The 13,708-nt window shown below is 52.9% G+C and overlaps 1 protein-coding gene across 7 annotated transcripts in view; it reads left to right on the plus strand.

The window, feature by feature from the left end:
* Window positions 1-13,708, plus strand: part of SLC29A1 (solute carrier family 29 member 1 (Augustine blood group)) — a 56,344-nt gene that overhangs the window by 24,342 nt on the left and 18,294 nt on the right. The window contains exon 1 of one of the 7 annotated variants that reach the window (XM_045010563.1): window positions 10,284-10,470. The exons of the other annotated variants lie outside the window; for them this stretch is intronic. The gene's annotated coding sequence lies outside the window, so the exon portion shown is untranslated. Of the gene's footprint in view, window positions 1-10,283; window positions 10,471-13,708 lie in introns of those variants that run through there. 7 annotated transcript variants of the gene reach the window in all.

A 13,708-nucleotide genomic window follows, 5' to 3' on the forward strand; every position in this document is an offset into this window, starting at 1 on the left:
TCCTTAGTAGACTTTATAGAAGCCAGATGGGGCATCCCAACCTTGCTGGGCACTAGTGCCAGTTCGGCTGACTAAGATCTCAGTTGTACCAGCCATTGCCCACTGTCTGCCTTTGAATGGGGCACCTTCAAGCTGTGAGTTGGTGGGGGGTGGTGACCAGGCTCTGGGGGCTGGCGCTGAGATTCATCATTGAGGTCCTGGGTAAATGAGCCTCAACCCCCAATCCCACGCCTGGTGGGTTCCTTTGGGTTAGAGGCATGCAAGTCATTCAAATGTCACAGCTGGGATGTGCTTCCCTTTTCATCCCGAGCAGCAAGCTGCTTCCCTAGGCCAGTCCCTTGAGCTGCCTGCTCCAGCCAGCTCCCTCATTGTCCAGGGTCTATGCCAAAACATGAAGTCTCCAGTCTCTCTTGTGCTGCTCCCCCTGTCTCTGTGGCAGCAGCTAGCTCCTGCCCTAAATAGCTTGAGTTTCTCAGGGCTTGTCTTCACTCAGTTAACTTGAGTCCTGTCCACACAACCACAGCCCTGACTGGAGTGGGGGCTGTCGGGGTATAGGCTAAAGGTTGAGTGAGCAAAACTCGACATCAGAGGGGTAGCCGTGTTAGTCTGGATCTGTAAAAGCAGCAAAGAATCCTGTGGCACCTTATAGACTAACAGACGTCTGTCTGCCACAGGATTCTTTGCTGCTTCTTCAAAACTCAACAGTCACTAACGTGACTGTTCTGTAATGTGAGCACAGGCTGGCTCCACCCAGGTGCTGCTAGTCCTCCAGTGCCTTCCCACAATTCACTGGGAAAGAATTCAAAGAGCGGCTCAGCTTACTGCAGCACAAGGAGCCATGGGAAACAGCCCCAGCAATCATAGGGCTAGTCTACACTACAAAGTTAGGGTGACCTAGCTAAGTCACTCCAGGGGTGTGAAAAATTCACTCCCCTACGAGACGTGTTCAAGTTGACCTAAGCCCTGGTGTAGACACTCCTAGGTCGATGGAAGAATTCTTCTGTACATCTACCTATTGCCTCTCAGAGGGGTGGATTTACTGCAGTGATGGAAGAACCCTTCCCGTCACTGTAGTAGTGTCTACATCACAGTGGTCTGACTGCAGTAGTGCTGTTGTAGGGTTTCTAATGTAGGTGAGTGAGTGCAGAGCCAGTGAAGACACAGCAGCTGGCGTGTTATGTCATAGTGTGGCTACCATCACTCAAGCAAGGCCAACTCGAGAGGAGTAACTTGAGCCTAGATCACTCGAGTTAGCTCTGCAGAAAAGACAAACCTTCAGAAATAGGAGTTGGGTGAGAAGGAATCTGCTTCAACCCACTCAGCAGGGCTGGGATCCGAAGCACAGGAAGTGAGGAGCTTGGGTCTTGCAAGGTGTCCCTGGGCCTCCTCCCCTTCCCAAACTATTTAATGAGAGGAGGAATCCTGCCATGAGGAAGTAATGCTAGTACCTCATTATCTCCTGGGTGAGGACGTTAATGAATTTGCTAGCCTTTGAGGATCAGCATTATTGTTCAGTCACTTGAGGTCTCGGCCTGGCCTGGCCTTACTGTGACTTCCTGGAAGTCAGAGCACATGGAGCCGGGCCTTCTACATGCAGTCCAGAGTCTTCCACTCTCTGCAGTTAGCCCCACATCCTAGGTTGTCCAAGGAGGAGGGAGCTACTGGCTGTGACAGAAAGGGGAGCTTTCAGGGCTACAGACCCTGGACTGCCAAGTAGTTGGGAGCTGGGGCTTTCAGGTTCCCATCAGCTTCCCAAAGAGCAAGGAGCCAGATGGGCCAGGGGGCAGCAAACCAGAACTCTGCCTGCTTTCTGTGGCACCTTCAGTGAAATGGAACCATCTCCCCAGAAAGCTTAGATTTTGACAAATCAGCATTCTGCGATGGAAAGCCAGTCCCACGGATAATTTCTGACCAGCTCTAGTTGGGAGTGAAGTTCACAAGGTGGGGAAACTGGGATGTGCAGAGGGAAGAAAGGAGAACACACAGGCAGGGAAGAGGGAGAGAAACAAAGGAGGGTGGGGTGGGGAAGAGAGAGAAATGAGTCAGAAATAGTCATGGCTCTAAAGGGGAACGTGTTCTCCCACTGAGTGATGCTGGGCAAACAACTGATCATCACATAGCTTGCTTAGTACATAAGGGCATGTGCTCCCCTTGATCTTTGTTCAAACCATCCCTGGGAGAGCATTGTCCTAACCTCACACCCCAGTCCAGAATTAAAATGGAGTTCACCCATCTCCACAGTGAGTTAACACCTTTGCCACAGACCTCACAGGCCGGCGCAGAATCTGAACTGTGCCACCTTGCCTGGCTTCTCCAGCTGCTTGCATTGTTCCAGCTGGAAGTGAGATCTGAGTGTGCGCCAATGGCCCACCCTGTTTAACTACTACAGGGAGAGCCCAGCTATTTCCATCCACCCTGGAAGCCAGATAACGCAGTGCTGCTACGGGAAGGTCTAGTCCCTACTGCTGAGTGGAACAGGAACTTTCTGTTCCACAAGCCTGCCTTCCAAAACAGCTCACCCTGAGATCCCTTCCCAAGAGGAGATGGAGATTCTCCCAGAGGCCTCTGGATTTGCTGCAGCATGTCTCTATCACCCCACCAGCCTGTGGTAGAGATTCCCTAGGGAAACAGACACTCCACCCTGTGAGACACCTATAACTATTCTCCAGGGGAATTTTCCATGTCTAGACCATAGAGATGCATCCTGGCCCTCTCTTCCTGGTCTCTGCTGAGCTGGGAGCGCAGGAGAGCTGCCAGTTCTGGTTTCCAACCAGCTGCGTCTGATTCTGGCGCCAGGATGAAGGCAACGCCTTTTTCTTCCTAGAATGTCTTGCATCAGAATACAGATGCGGGTTTGATGCCATTTCTGGTGAAGCCAGCTGCTGTGGTACTCCCATGGTATTGCTCTGTGCATTACACAGGGACTTTATTATTTTTGGAGATCCTAGTGCTATAGGATCTCCCATCCCTTATTTGGTGCCTGCAATAAGCCTGCAGCTCTCTCTCTCTCTCTCTGACAGTCACAACCCCATCAGCTCTCAGACGCTAAGGAGTGCTCGCTGTAGGTGGAGGACTCACGGGCGTGACTATGTATGTGGCAGGCTTTCTCAAAGGATGGAACTCAATACCCTAGTATATGTTAGGGCGTGCCATGCTGCCGAGGGGCCTGACCCTTTGTGCTTATTAAAGATCTCAAGGCACTTCTGTCAAGAAGAGGAGCATTATTAACCCTGCTGTTTTGCCCAGACTGAAATTCAGGCAATTCAGCTTGGTCTCTCGAAAGTCTCCCATCCAGTTCTGGTTGTAAGTGGGACTCTCCTTCATTGCCTGTTGTACTGTGTGTTCTTAAACACTGCCCGATCCCCAGTGGTGGCAGGAAAGGATGTGGTTGCTGGTGCACCACTGGTAAAGCTGGTTGGGAATGGATGCCGCTGTTATTCTAGCTGGGTAGAGGGAGCAGTGTGTCTCTGAAGCCTGCTCAGGGTGGTGGCTAGTTGGGCTGGTGTCTCTTCCTGGGCAGAGGGAGGGGAGGCTGCAGGGCACAGATTGCTCCCCCCTGCTCTCCCACCAGGCCCTACCTCTGGGCTTGCTGAACCTCAACTCCTGCAGACTTTCCACTGAGAGCCCTGCTCTCTGGCCAACCTTCCCTCTCCTCTCGGTGGGACTGCTGGGTCGGAAGGCCAGAGCGAGACTTCTCCTTTTAGAATTGCGAACCCAGAGAGGTGCTCTGTCTGAGGAGTGAGGGGATGGCCAGCCCCAGTGCTAAGGCCTCACTATCAATTCCATTTGATGGGGCCCCTCTGATGCTGATGTAGCTGGAGCTGCATCCTGGTGCCGAATGTAGCTTCTGCCAGTAGCTGCTGACACCAACCAAGCCCTGCAACTCCCTGTGTTGGGTACATCCTCCAGGAACTGACTTCCAAATAATTGAAGTACTTGAGAGAGCAACCTGGTCTGGGGGGCAGAGCACAGGAAGTTGATCCAGGAGCTGCTGATCCTTTAGCCTGGCTCTGGCACCTTGTCCCTTTGTGGCTCTAGTACAGTCTTTGTTCCTTCTCTTCTCCTGTAAAGTACAATCCAGGCCACTCGACTGAGGCATCTCCTCACCCCAGCCCTGTCTAGACAGACGCTGGCCAATAGCCGTGTGAGCCAGTTTCCTTTCTAGGCTGGAGTCAAGGCCCCTGTGGGATCTTTGTAGGAAGTGTAGCCCACCCTAACATGGCTTCGGTGCATGCTGGAGGGGGATCATTTCTTGGCGCTCTTCCAGGGCCAGCCAGCTGAAACGCATGATGATCTCATTGGTGTGGCCTGGCCACCCCCTGCTCCTCTGTTACTCCGGGCGCCCCCTGTCACACCAGGAGGGCTGCCATGATGCAGTAGATAGCAGGATTCTGCACCAGCTTTTGGAGCAATAATGATCTTTGGGCAAAGGCCGGACCTGACGGGGGGACCAAGCTGAGCCATTTCTGATTCTCCCAGAGCTGGGGGAGGCTGGGCCCCATCCCCTCCTGTCAGTTACTCTCCACTGTAAACCTTGTGTCTGGGGCTGAAAGGAACTTTCAACAGAGATAAACTCCAGCCCCATTAAATCACTTTGCTGTCTAAACAAAGACAATAACCCGCCGTGGCACGTGTGCCAGAAAGCTATTAATTAGGCAGCTTTCCACCAATGAGCCCTTTATCAGTCATCCCAGGCCATAAACATTCCAACACATATAGACTGTAAAGACTCTGGGACAGGCTCTACTGAGACTCTGAGCCATCTCCGGGTGGGTCAGCCTGTGCGCAGGGAGGGGGGCAGAGCTGCTCAGGCCCCCTCCTCAGAAGAGAGGGGCTCATGGCCTTGCAGCTGTGCGTCTGGCTAGCAGTGCCTCCCTCCTGTGGGAGATGTGGGAGAAGACAGAGTCCCCACCCTAAAAAGCTTATAAGCAAATAGTGCCATGTTGTTCAGATGTCCTCACTGAGCTGTGGGTGGCCCTCCTGAGACCAGGACTAGGGCCTGACTTTCAGAATTGCTGAGCACCCACAGCTCCACTTAAAGCACATGGGAGCTGGGCCCTGCATTTCCCAGGCCCATGGTCCAGCCCCAAAGCCTCTCCTCCCTCTTCCTCTCTCTCCCTGCCCCGCTTCCATTATGGGGACAACACAGGCATGTCCCTTTCCCTCCCAGAGCACCAGCTGCATGGGGCTCTGTCCCTGTCTGGTACAGAGGGAGCGGCCAGTTGGTCTCTGGGAGCTGGGACCCAAAATAGTTGCTGCATTTCTGTCACGCCCATGCTAAGAACTGGCCGTGACTGGTGGAAAGGGCAGAAAATCCCAGCCTTGTTGCGACCTGACACCCTGCTGGGAACAGCTGGTTGAGCTGAGCGGGGAGCCAAGCTCCTAGGAAGAACCCCACAGCCCCGCCCCCCCATAATCTTTGCAACTTGGGGAAATGGTAATGGTCAGCCCCCGGAACATTTTGTGCTGTTTTGGCTGCATTTCCCCCTCCACCACTAAATTGGAACCAGCTGCAAGTCTCACGTGGGCTCCCCAGCCCAGCGGCCTCCTAAAAATAGCTAAGCAGGAGCAGCTGGGTAGTAGAAATAGCTCAGTGGGAGCTACACCTTCACCAAAAAGGGGGAGCGGAGCTGCATAAGTGCAGCAGCCCCCAGCTCTGCAAGTGGCCCCTTGCCTTCAGGGTCAGGGCAACCCTCACTCCGCATTTCCCCAGGGAGCCGGGCTCTAACCTGCTGTGGGTAGCTAAGGCTTGGGGGTGAATTACAGGCCAGAGTCGGGGAGCACAAAGGGTGAGCGCCAGGGAGAGGCTGCTGGCTGTCCTAGGCTTCTGAATGTTCTCTTACAAGCCACAGAATGGCAGCTGCTAGCCTGAGACCAGCTCAGGGCAGCTTAACCCGGGGGAGGGGGATGCAATTCCCAGCCTACAGCCGGCTCCGCACAGCTGTTCCTGGCTGTTCCAACACCACTGGGCTGCTCCTAGCACTGTAGTTCCACCTGGAGATGATGCTCAGGGAGAAGTGGGCCCAGCAGACATGGCCACTCTAAGCGAGAGGGAACAAATCCATAAATGCAGCCACCTCTGGTGTGGTGTGTCTCACTGATGGGTGAGCGATTCTTGTCTCTATGAAAGGAGCCATAGAAATGTGACTTATTCACGGGGGGCGGGGAGATTCCCTGTCAGGGTGTTTGGCTCTGAGAGCTCCTGGGCACTTCCCCTGGGGGGAATATAAGCACCTTTAATGCTGGGGGGGCCCCCCTTCTGAAATCCCCAGAGCAATCGCAGTCTGCCTCTCCCTGAGCTGCTGCACCGGCCACACGAACACAGGAGATGGGCACCTGAGGAAAGCTAGCACCAGGCTGCTTAGAAATTGTCATGTTGGAACCAGCCACCCCTGCTCTTTGAAGGCAAAGAAGGCCCAGGCTGCTCTGAGCATCAGCAGAGGCGGGGGCCCAACCCACTGAATAGTAGCTGTGCAGAACAGGCCCAGTTCCCAAGGAGCAGGAGGTTATAATCTCCCCAGGCACCCTCTCGGTTGCTCTGCCAATCCACACTAGCTTCCCATCTGCCCCTAGTTGCTTTCCCTGATTTGACTCCGTCCTGAGCCTAGACCCTGGTGCCAAGAGTGAAGCAACAAGGTTGGAATCCACCCCCTCATTCCCACTCCCAGCACCCCCAGGGACCTCTCGCCTCCTACGTACACTGCCCCTGGAAGGGGAATTTACTCTCTTCCCCCCCCCCACATCGCTGCCCAGGCTGGTGAACTGGGGGATAGTGAGCAACTGCAGGACTCTGCGGGGGCGAGGGTGTGTGAAAATGGGGGGTTCAATGCTAGTTTCAAACACACAGGCAGCTAAGGGTTAGGCCCTGGGGCAGGGATCAGTGGGAGGGCAGGGAGGAGCGCAAGGAATGTGTGTGTGTGTGTGTGCGCGCGCACGCACGCAGGGATCCTTGGGGCTTGGCATGGGGAAAGAGTGAGAAGATCTGTGGAGGGGTGAAGATCAGGGTGCATTAGGGAAGCAGGAAGCAGTGTGGGATGATACCACTATGCTGGATGAAGGCTTTCCCAGCACTACTGCTGAACAAGCTTTTCCAGCTACCCCATTCAGCACTGACAGTAGAACCTCGGAGTTATCAACAGCTGGGCTGGAGGTTGTTTGTAACTCTGAACAAAATGTTATGGTTGTTCTTTCAAACGTTTACAACTGAACACTGACTTCATACAGCTTTGAAGCTTTACTATGTAGAAGAAAAATGCTTTTAACCATCTTAATTTAAATGAAACAATCAGTTTGCTTGCCTTGTTGAGTCTTTTTTTATTTTTTTTAAACTTTCCCTTTATTTAGTAGTTTATGTTGAACGTAGTACTGTGCTGTACAGTATTTGTGTGTATGGTTTTTTGTGGTCACTGCTGCTGCCTGATTGTGTACTTCCAGATGCAAATGAGGTGCATGGCTGACCGGTCAGTTCGTAACTCTGGTGTTTGTAACTCTGAGGTTCCCCTGCACAGTACCATCTTTCCCTTTCCCGCTGATGTCCGGTATCAGAGGGCAGCCCTGTCTGCAGCACCCCCGGGTGGCAAGCCATGGTATGATGTGTGTGGCCTGCCCTTAACGTCCCCCTGTCAGGCAACCCAAGAACTCCAGTGCAGGTTCTCTTGCTACAATAATGCCCTTCCTTGGGGCGAGTTTATTATCAAAAGTCCCAAACCATAGCCCATTTATCACCCCAGTACAAGCTGTCCTGAAAATCACACATCCTCTCGACCATGGATGTAACGCATACCACATCCTGGCATCGCCCGCCACACCCCGATTCTGTCACGCCTCCTGTCTCTCTGCCAGGACAGCCAGCCCAGCCCTTCCTCTTGGGTTGCAACCCCTGTTCTTCCCAGCAGGAACCCCCCAGCTTCTCTGCTGGCAACATCCTTGCCAGGGAAGCATCCCTCACTCTCCCTGGCCCTCTCTCAGTTCTTCTGGCATGAGCTTTTGGGCCCTGGAGGTGACAGTGGGTAGGCCCCTCCATTGCTCCTCTGCCTTCCACCCTCCCTTGTCCCCAGCTCCAGCTGGAGCCAACAGGCAGCTCCCGATGCTGCTGCTGCTCCTCCAGCCCTGGCCTCTTCCCTTGTTCCTCCCCTTGTTCCTGCCTGGCAGCCCTGACTCACCAGATATTTCTCTCAGGGTCTCTTCCGGATCTCTGATAGCACCCAGTGCTGCCCTACCCTTTTAATTGGAGTGAGCTGATGAGGCTCAGGTGCACTGGCCCCGCTCTGCCCCAGGGGCAGTGCCAGCCTGTGACAGCTCAGCAGGAGGTTGGTTAGGATTCTGGAGACTGCCAAGTAAGGCCTGGGACTGACTGCTGCCTAGCATGGTGCTGTCTTGGAAGCAGGACCATGGGACACAGGGCTGAACACTTGAGCACTGGGTACTGGTCTGGATGCTGGGCAGGCACTGGATATTTAATAGACCAATATTAACTTCATGGCAGAGCCTCCTTCTGTAAACCCTCAGTGACCTGGCTTGCATCTCCTAGGACACTTCAGTGGCATCTGCTTCTCTGAGCAGGGCCGACCCCCTTCCCTCCCTTCAATCAGCTGTGCTTGGCTCTTCCTTGTTGTCGCTGTGGTAACCACTTTTAATTTCTCCGAAGCCTGTTCTGACCTACCAGGGTCCTAGTTCTGGTGATCTTAGGATTTGGGTAGGAATGGGTCATTGTGACACAGGGCTCACTGTTCTTTACAAACAGCTCCTGTCTCAGACCTGACAAACTCACTCCACCTCATACACCATTTTCTGGGTGTTTATCCATGAAGGGTAGCATGTGATGTCTCTCTATTGAATGCTTGTAACTTATAACCATTGTGTGTACGGGTAATGTTTAAGGAATAATGTAACTATATTGAAAGCTGTGCCTTATGGTCTTGGGGTAAAAATGAGTCCACAGGGAATCATGCATCTTGGTGATGACCCATTCAAGTGGAAGGGAACATTCCCCCCACTCTCTGGCTAGCTGATTATGTCACATATTTCTTAATTTTCTATGATTGCAGCAACTGAGAACAGTCAATGGAAAACCATCAAAGACAAACTATAAACATTGAATCCACTTGGAGGTAAAAAGGAAGAATACAACAGATGGGGTCACCCTGTCTGTGATATGAAAACAAAATTCTGATTCATTCTATCACAGCGTGGCGAAAGATACTCTGCATTCCTTCACCGAGAACATGTCTTGTTGAGCGAGCGTGTTTCATAAAAGACTGGACCCTGGTTCCTCTGAAGTCAGCCCACTCTGCAACAGACTGAACTTGGGGGAAAACCTACTGTACTAACTAGGAAGGCCGGTGGTCTCAGGGAGCTAATACCTAGCTACCACAGGCAAGACTCCTTTGCTCTGGAGGCAGCAGTTCCCAAGTTCTGGGTACCCCGAGAACCATCACAGTAGGTTCTAGGGGAGAAAACTGGTCCAGTCAGCAAATCAGTTCAAATGTGTATAGATCTTTCCTTCTGCAGGCTAGCAGTTTGCCTACCCCAGCCCTTAGACTCCCTGAGTGAGTCTGGAGCAGAGCGGAGACAACCTGTGTGTGGCTAACTCTGTGGAGATAGTTAGCCAGAGTTCTGCTCTGGCCCTGGGGCCCAGGTCCTGCCCTCCAACCTGTCTGTATCCCTACTGCGTTACACTCAAGTGGCCAGACCCTTGACTTCTGGACACCCAGAATGCACAAAGATTTACTGCCTGTGTAGAAACAGTGCCTCCCACCCCTTTCACTAGCTTCACCTCCGTTCAACACTCTCCTTCTCACACACACAGCGTTTCTCCGATTGCTCCAGTGCAGCCACTGTTGGGGTGGAGCGTGGCAGCCTTTTAACAGTACACAGTGACAGGGCACAATTTTTTTAAAGCCAGGAAGCGATGCGGGAATTCATATCCGTTTGAAATGGCAAGGGAGAGTGAGGGGGGCTGAATGGACTTGCTTGAGTTGGGATGAGGCCAGGACACAGGACCTAACACCCTGCATCGCCAGAAGTGATTGGGAATTTCTAGCGGGCATAAGTAATCGGGGGTCCCTGTGTGACGTCTCAGTGAGGAGACAGGCGCTGATCCACGTGCTTGGCATCCCCACTGAGAGTAGCTTATCTCTGCCCCTCTGACATGGCAGGTTGTCAGGAGAGAGTTCTTCATCTTTTCTCAGAAAGAGGCCCTGGGTCAGTTCTTGTATCTGCCCTTCCCCTTGTGGGACTGCTCAGATACCAGCGGCAGAGCCTTTAGGGCACCTCCCTGAGCTGCTGCTCTATGGAGTTTCTGCCCAGTGCAGCCTGAAGGGTCTGGAGCGACCTGACTGATGGAGACCCACCTGCCGTCTTTACACCAAAGAGAGATTTACCAGCTGGGGCAAGGGGGATCCTCACCTTGAACCAGCCAGTTGTTCCCAGCTGCAGGATCTAAGGTCTGCAGCTGGGTTTAGACAACAGGTCAGTTTCCATTCTGTCACATACTGCGGTAGCAGGGGGGTTGGGAGATTGCTGCAGCTGAAGGGAGCCGGGAGCATGGGGGCTGAGTCCTACCCCTGTTGTGAGAACACAGCATTGTTTGTGCTGTTATTTAAGTGGCTGGAATTGTGTTTGTGGGAGTCTCTCTAATGGTCTATTTTATATGCTAGTCTCTTAGGAACTGTTCCAAAATGCGTGTAATTCTGGGGGAGCTGGGTGCATGCCCAGGGCACAGAGAGCATGAAGGAGTTATCAGGAGCACCTGGCTGGCAGAGTGGGGGCACTTAGTAAGGGGTTGTAGGCAGGGATCCTAGAAGTCCAATCTGTGGGGAAAATTTACCCCAAACTCAGTGGGCCAGCTCTCTCTTTTTCATGGGAAAACTCTTTAGTCTGGTGTAAACACAGAGTCTGATTGTGCTGTCAGTTACAGCAGGGTACATCTGAAGTCACTCCAGGCAGCAATACTGGATTTACTGTACAACTCAGATCAGACTCTGAGCCCGAGGGCCACTTCTAGCGGAACTGTGTGGAACGGTTGGGAAGCAGGTGGGACCGAATGCTCTGGTAAAGCTGTGTGACTGGCACTGGTCTGGCATTGGAGGCAGGGGTTGAAAGGAGTTCGTCTTATGCACTGAGCAGGGAGTGTGTGGCGGGAGAAGTAACTAACAGGTGGGTTTAAGATAAAGCAGCTCTTCAGTTTACTCTGTGCCCACCCATTAGTTGCTGCAACCAGCCGAGCCCCTCAGCATGTGTGTTGCACTCTTTCTCCACACTCACCTGGTGCCAGATCAGTGTTGGTAGCACAACTTTACTCCAGGCACACACTTACAGCTGTTTGTGATCATTTACACCCCATGGGTAACTAACCACTGGTACTGCAGCCTTGGATTCTCCCTGGAAAGTCTGTTTCTCCTTTCACACCAGTGCAAATCAGGAGGGATTCCAGAGAGGTCCAGGCTGGGTGAGTCAAACTGGGTCAGAGATGCCTGGGGAGCTGGCTACATTTGGCTCCTCAAGTAGTGTGGAGTGCACTGACCGGATATGTTAGCTCAGGTCCTGTACAGTGTCAGGAGCTGCGCTCATTAGCTTTGGAAGGGGCTGGTGCAATGGGCTGTAGCATGTAACTCAAGGCATATCCCAGCCCTGAAACACTCCTGTCCCACTCCCCTCCAGACTTCTGGGCAGCTGAGATAAGAAGGAGCCGGGTGCTAGGAAAGATATAAAACACCTTGGGTGGGAGGGGTGTGTGTGTGTGATAAAATATACAGAGGGAGTTCCCACTGGCTGCAGAGTTCCCACCTGAGGCTCTGCGGCTGAGAGGGGCTGGGCTTAGCTCACCCTTTCACTCCCAGAGTGTTGGGATTATGACTCTCCTTCAGGGCTGGCTGATTTCACACTCCCTGCCAAAGAGATGAGGGCGTGAGAATGGAGCGGGACAGGATAGGGTCATGGCTGTGGACAATGCTAGGAGTTGCTGCAGGGTCCCTGACCTGCAGGAAGGGGGTGCGTGTCTGGAATGAGAGTCTGAGGGCTGTCGGCAGCTGTGCCGGGGCGAGAGAGCAGGCATTACTGCCCCCATTAGAGACACCCAAGCGGGGGGGGGGGGAGCCTGGTGTCAAACTGCCTCTGCACTCTCTTATTGGCCCCAGCATACAGAGCCTCTGTAACAGTGGAGCAGAGGCTCTAGGCACTGGACCTTCAGAGGCTGCCCTGATCCTGCTGCCTCTTCCCAGCAAGGGTCGGAGCCTCGGGCTTGGAAGCCTGTGGGAAGTGGCTGTGGGGTTCCCAGGGTTCTGGGCTCAGGTGAGCAGTGGAAGAGGATGTCTGAAAACGGGACTCAGGAAGGAGGGGAGATGATGACTGGAAACTATCTGTTTCCTCATCAGCTCTTTGATGGTGACTGTTGAAACAAAGGGTTTGTCGTAATTCTGGGAACAGTATGAGACACACCATCCCCTGGGTGCAAATGTATGCAGGCACGCCCCTGCGCACACTCACAAATACAGCTCTCTGTGCACACAGCCTCTGCCTGCGGTGTAGAAATACAAGAGACTAACTTTAAAAACCTGCATTTACCAGGGACCTGACCCTCACCAGGCCAGACAGCTCCAAATTAGTGTGCCCACAGCCTCATTAGTCATAGAGTTGAAGGCCAAACTGGGGCCACCAGGCCATAATAGTCTGACCTCCTGTATATCTCAGACCAACAGCACCGCCCAGCAACTGAAATGAGACCAAAGTATTACAGCCCACAGGAGACTAGACTGTCATGTGCCGCAGGCAGAGGATAGGAGGGACCGAGGTGCACCAATGCCCGAGTTCCCCTGCAATGGCAGGGAAATTAAGTGTGATATACCCAGATAATCCTGCAAGTGACCTGCATGCTGCAGAGGAAGGCAAAAAAAAAAACCCCAAGGGTTTCTCCCAATCTGACCTAATCCCACATATAGCAATTGGTTAGACCATGAGCATGTGGGGCAAGTACCCGAGAGAGAACACTTGGTGCCGTCTCAGAGCTCTGACCCTCCACGCGCAATGAACCATCTCCAGCCATGGCCATCCCTGATGCTTCAGAGGAAGGAGATTTAAAAAAAAAAAAAAACCCTCCCAGAATACATTGGTAGGAAGTGGGGAATCCCTTCCTGACCCCTGCGGGTGGCTGGCTGGAACCCTGAAACAAGAGCTTTTAGGAACATAAGACATAAACTGGAAGGGAGCCCCAAGGCTGCTGAGCCCTGACCTTTCGATCGCAAGCAACCCCATCGTACAGTCTCATACATACATTTGTCCAGCTCGCTCTTAAAACTAGACAGTTGTTTGCCCCTACAACTCCTACAGGGAGCTGTTCCAGAGCCTCACCTGTCTGAGGATTAGAAACCTTCTAATTGCCATCCTAAATGTGTTCATGGTCAATTGATGCCCCTATGTTCTTGTGCCCAATTGCCCGTTAGCTTAAATAGCAGCAGGTTAGGGTCCATATGGGAACCAGGTGGGAGTGTCAAATCTCAGATATCCCATAGTGCAGCATCAGTGAGATTTTGCGTTCAATGTTCAACTGCCATATATACACGGTATCCATACCAAAAGCATACGTGGGCACTCCCCTAAGGGCGGCGTGAACGCAGAGTGCCTTCAAGTCAGCCCCTGCACTGGGACATCTGGAAAGACTTTTGACTCTCTGAAGAATATCTGTAGATAAGAGCAGGAAAGGTATCCAGAC

This window comes from Mauremys mutica, chromosome 3 (assembly GCF_020497125.1).
Source record: "Mauremys mutica isolate MM-2020 ecotype Southern chromosome 3, ASM2049712v1, whole genome shotgun sequence".
In the NCBI taxonomy this organism is placed as follows: Eukaryota; Metazoa; Chordata; order Testudines; family Geoemydidae; genus Mauremys; species Mauremys mutica.